The following is a 6,000-nucleotide window of genomic DNA, read 5'->3' on the forward strand; positions in this document are numbered from 1 at the left end:
AGTACCCAAATGTCTTACTAACCTATCTGAGAATCTAGTGACAAATCTTATTTGAAATTCTTTCTTGATTCATCACTTTCTAAATTTATCAGCTTTGAGAACAAATGCTTTCTCCTTCTGATTTTACTTTGTTTCATCAAAGCATTTTAGATAAATGTATTATTTGAGATTCTTTTTAAAGTATCCTCTTTATTTTTACATACTTTCTGCAGGTAATTGTATCCATATCAAGGGTTTGATGGGCAATGATTTTTTAATATTGTTAATCTTCTTATCTCATGCTATAAGGCAAGTATTTCTCAATAATATAATTGCATACTACTTTAGTCTTCCTATTTTCCCAATCTATACACTTCATGATGTCACAGAAAAATATTAGTAACAATCAGAATTGTCTGCTTGGGACACTTAGAAAGTAATTAGGTTTTGGGGGTGCTACAGCCGACTTCTATTCAGAAGTGGGGCCTGGTCAGAGGAAGGTCATTGTGAGTGTGACCTGAAAGAAAATCTCCCTCTTCCCAGCTCCTCTCTTCTCTCTCTATCCTCTGAATACCATGACTGGAGCAGTTTTTCCTCTGCTTGGCATCTTGGTCATGATCTCACGCTCTGCTGACAGTTAACTATGCACTGAAAACAAGGCAAAATAAACCTCTCCTCTAAGCTTCCAGTGTTACACGTTGTATCCCACTGACAAGACATTTCCTAAGACATGGGGAGGTACAGGGACCCGGTGAAACTTGGTTTTATTTGAGAAGTGGAAATTTCGGTATATAACCTTTCCAATTCAGATCCCCATTGATTGTTGGCCTTGCATCTTATTTTCCTGAGAAAATATCATCAATTAAAAAAAATTCTTTCCACAACCCAATTTGCCAAAGCCATCTGCATTCATGTATTCTGCCATCTTTATAATTCAGTCTGCAAAGTATCCAAGCTTCTATTTAAGTTCAGACCTACCACTTGTGCATTGGACCCCATTTATTATCACAAAGGCAGAAAAAAAAAACAATACACATATAATTATTCCTATCTTAGGAAAAAAAAAAAAAAAAAAAAGAAGGCCCTCTCTGGAACCATGGTATTACATAGCCACCTCCTGGCCCCTGTGCTTCCTCTGGGAGCAGAATTCTCAAACTGTTCTGCCCTCCATCCTCCTGTCCCTCCCCACCCCAGCCTCGCTGCAATCGCTGTCCATGGCCCTCCTTCCTTTTCTCCTCACCACTGAAATCTTCACCCAAGTTGACCCTGAACCCATTCTGTGGAACCCACTTTTTGGACCATGCTCCTTCATTCGCTTGTATTTGCAGACACTCCTTATTCATCTGTCTTGCTTCTTCTCCTTCTCCTTCTCCTCTTTTCCCTCCTCCTCCTTCTTCTCTGTCTTCTTCCTCTTCTTCTTCATCCTCTTTCTCTTTCTCCTCCTCCTCCTCCTCTTCTTCTTCTTTTTCTTCTTCTTCTTCTTCCTTCTTCTACTCCTCCTCCGCTTTCTTCTCCTTCTTCTCCTTCTCCTCCTTCTTCTCCTCCTTCTCTTTCTTCTCCTCCTTCTCTTTCTCTTCCTCTTTCTCCTCCTGATTTTTCTTCTATTCTTATACCAGGAATCAAACTCAGGACCTTATGCTTGCCAAGCAGGTGGTTGTGCCGCTGAGCTAACCCCCAGCCTTCTATCTTTTCTTGACCTCTACATAGCAAAGATCGTGTGGTCTCTTGTGCTTACTTCACATAATTATTTTCTTCTTAATGTGATTTAATCTTGAACTTTGAGTCACTCTTCATTTATAATACTCACAATAATAAGAGCCATAATAACTATAAAATGGACACTGCTAGAATTAATTCTGCTGGTTAATCCTCAGGGAAATGTTAGTTTTATTTAGCAAACTGAACTCTAGAAAAGTACAACATCTTGGTCAATTTTTATACATTTTGTGTGCTAATGATTCACATTCTAGTCTTCCCGCTCTCGGACTCATAGCTGTACATACTATAATATATCAGTTATATTTCTGGCCCCAACCTCTCTAGTGAGGTTCAGAGTCTTATTTTACAGATTCTTTCTTCAAATGTATATACTTTTGATAGCCACAGACACATCTAAGAGGTAAATGTTTACAAAATATATTTTTTGTTTGCTATTAATCCCGATTTTCTTATCTCCCTCTATTCCTGAGTCATTTCTTGTTATTTTCATAACAATGAAATTCTGATGACAATCCAATTGATTCCCAAGCCAGGTATTTTGCATTGTTCTTTTCTTTTTTTCTTTTTCCACCAATGAATCTTTTCCCATTATTTGCTTTCTCATTTAAGTCGATGCTCAAATGTACCCTCCTCCAAAATAACGTTTTCTGTAGGTGACTGAGCCACCACCCCACTCAAATCCACTCACACTGTATTTTCTTTTCTAATTTTTGTGCTAATCCAAAATTAAATATTTTTATTTGTTTCTCATCTGTTTCTCCATCAAAATGGAAGCTTCATTCGGAGAGGGAGTATCAATCCCTGTATTTGCCAACACGCAGTTATGACCTTCTACTAAACCCATGTTTTTTTCTTTCTTTCTCAGTTTCTGTATCCCTCCATATCATATTTACCATCGCAGGGAAGAAACATTCACAGTAATAGCTTTGCTAGGAATGTGTTCGTGATTCCTCTAGTTAAAATCCTCCCCTCATTATTTCACACAGCCTTCATTTGGTACTCCTGCCTTGGGTTTACCACATCTTCCCTGCTGATACTGTACCTGCGACAGTTTCTGTCTTCGTGCAGTGACGTTTAAATATGTTTTGCGTCCCATTCAATGAACAATGCTGACACTCTCACGAGGCTTTTGTGCAACAACCTTATCATTTCTAAATCTTCTAAAGGCCAGGAACAGTGCAGAGCGAGCACTCAATAAAAGCTTGTGAAACTGATGCATCTTCATGTTTGTGAAGTGTGCTTTAAAATGTCAACAGAATAACATAAATAAGATATGACATAATTTAACAATTTGGAAAAAAATGTGAAATTGATCCTAGGTTAAAGAAGATAATGTTTGTTTCATGTAACTTATTTTTTAAATATTTTTACATGACTTTTTTTTTTTTTTAAATGGGAGAGAATGCAGGTACCTTTCCTTGACCCAAATTCATTTAGATTTCCTGATTTGCTTCCTGCAGTAAATTAGAAACTAGATGATATATTCTCCTTTCCAAGGTTGTACTTGTGTAATGACCCGTGCTCAGTGAATTAAATTCACAGTCCTTGTTAAGAGGCCAGTAAGCAACACAGCCTCTCTGGTTAGCAGCTACTCTCCTAACCTCCTTCCCTTACCAATGACAAGCATGTCACTGGGAGACCCTTCATGCCCCTGGGGCTTGAGCCTGGAGTTCTGGCACTAGATTCACAGATTAGCTCGGCATATCAAAGAGGTTTTTTTTTTTTTTTTTGTGTGACATAACTTACTACTGTTTGATATCTAAAAAGCTGGACTGGAAATAACACAACATAGCCCTGCTGTGGGGCTAGTGGAATCAGATTTCTGTATAATACCTGTCAGAAATGTCAGATTTCTCTTTCTAGATGTATTATATTTTCCAAAGTCTCAAAAAGGAAATGCTACAATTACTATAGTTTATTAAATCTTTATGTGTGTTATGTGTCTGTTGTATGTTGAGCCCAATAAACACCCACTATAAAGTCAAAGTAACTCATTTATTCCTTTTTCATTTTTCATGCAACAATTCATCTTTTCCAGGTCGTTGTTGAGTTGTAGGTAAAAGTGGATAGAAGCATTTATAAAGTGTCTCTTATTACTTGCCTGTTGAAAAACAAACTTCTAAGCTTACTGATTCTCTGAAAATTTTCATCTGAGGAAAAAAGTTCTTATGCTGTGTAAATGCAGCCCTAGCACGAATTACTATCCTGACCATACAATCACACTATCAGCTCCCGTGAAAAGTGTAGGACAAGAAATTCTGTGTGTCATTGTGTGTGTGTGTGCACCTCTGTTACATGCATATCTTTTTGGAAAAAATAAATTGCTGACTAGCTTGATTTAAAAAATTATGCTTATGTAACTGATTTGTTTAAACCTAAGTTCAAAACACTGGGCCCAACATTCTAGTCAAACAAAATTACACCATAATTTAATTTTATTAGCTAATAAAATGGCCACCACCTTCTAATATGTGTTATCTAAATGCCTAATAAGCATAGCTTCTACTCATAACTTTACAAAATTGCTGAAGGAGCAGCACCTAAGATAGAATGTCTTCAAGGACCACTCTGGTCTATTATAATCGTGTAATGTTATTGAAAAATATGGTGACTGTTTAAATTTTTATAAACATACTACAGTAAATGGCACATTGCCATTAATGATCCTCAGAATCTTCTAGCATTCTCATCCCATCACTCTTTCTACTTTTTTAAGCAGCTGTGAAATCCTCCTTCACGAATGTCTCTAGATGCACTTTTGTGGTTGCCTCAGTGTCCTGAATTGATTCCACACATTCACCTTTCACGGATGTTTTTACTCTGAGAAAGAGCCAGAATTCTCATAGTGCCAATTCTGGCAAGACAGATAAGGAAGCCGGCCTTTGGCAATGTGATTAACAGTTTTGCCTTCCTGTTTGGTGGCACTGAGCAGCAGTATTCACTGTATTTTTATCACATCTAATAATGACAAAAATGAGCCCTCCGGAACTGCTTTGGGAAGTGTGGAGAATGATGGGATAGTTGACTGTGAGGTGTGGTAAAGTATTTGAGGAAATATTAGCAATGTGTTTTTGCTGTCATTTTTTTGTTTAAATATTAGCTGTTTGTTTCAGTCACGCAGCATCTATTGCCTTGCTGCAAGAGGAACCTGCAGATTTGATTCCATCCTTGTCCTTTTCTCATGGCAGGTTGGAATTGGTCCTGCATTGAGGGGACAGAGGGCCAGCAGGAGCTGCAGCTCGTCTCCCCTGTTCAAAACCTTCCTCTTATTCTTTCTACACTTTATCCTGCTAAGCTGAAGAGGATCCTGTGGTGTGTTTATTACTGCTGGCCACTGATCCCAGCTGGCCTTGATGAATTATTGTTGCTCTTCTTTTTTTTTTTTTATTTTCTAGAATTGTAATAAGTTTTCCATGTATACTGAAAATGTGAATTAAAATGCACTTACAATCTACCAACTCTACTTAGATATATTTCTTCCTCTCTCTATATCAAAGCACAGTTACTACAGGATGTGCAAAGCTATTGCAATGATACCATATGTAGTCGGTATCATCTTCTAAAATCATGTTCACTTGAAAATCAGGTTGTGACTTTACCTTATAATAGCCTCTTTGCAAGTTTAATCATTAAAGATCTGGGCAGAAAATCACCCTGGATTCAGGATAGGCCCTAAGTCATATGACTGTTGTTCCTACAAGGAACAGATATGACAGATAAATCTAAAGGCCACACAAAAAAGGAAGTAGTAAGAGTTCTACTTCTATAAGACCAGGAACCTGGAGGTTAGGGAAGACTCTGACCTCAAGCTAAAAGAGAGAGTATGGCTCTCCTGACAGTTGGAATTTGAGCTTATTATGGGATTTCAAGCAATCAAATTCATGATAATTTTCTACAACTTTAGCAGAATACATAATATAAGTACTTTCATTTTTTGTGTGTATGTGTGGTATTTTTTCCCTTCCCTACTGTTCTTCTTACAGTAAACCACAGTGCCTTCCACATGTGAAAGCCCTGCTGAGTGCTGAGAGGGTCTCAGCTTGATAGAGAAGCTAAAGTTTCTATAAATTAGTTCATAAATGAATATGAGATAAAATATGAATTGCACTTACCACTTAATACCACACCAATTTCTTTTGGCAATTCCTGTATACTTCTGTAAACATTAGTCATTAAAAAAAACTTTATTTTAAGAGAAAAAAGCAAAACAACAAAAAGGTTAGTAATAATACAGAATTTCAAAACAAATAAACATTAAGAAATCACTAGTTGATAAATTATATACTGTCATCTTAGAAATAG

Source organism: Cavia porcellus, unplaced genomic scaffold, assembly GCF_034190915.1.
Source record: "Cavia porcellus strain 051 isolate PalLab524CR breed Dunkin Hartley unplaced genomic scaffold, mCavPor4.1 scaffold_1, whole genome shotgun sequence".
NCBI lineage: Eukaryota > Metazoa > Chordata > Mammalia > Rodentia > Caviidae > Cavia > Cavia porcellus.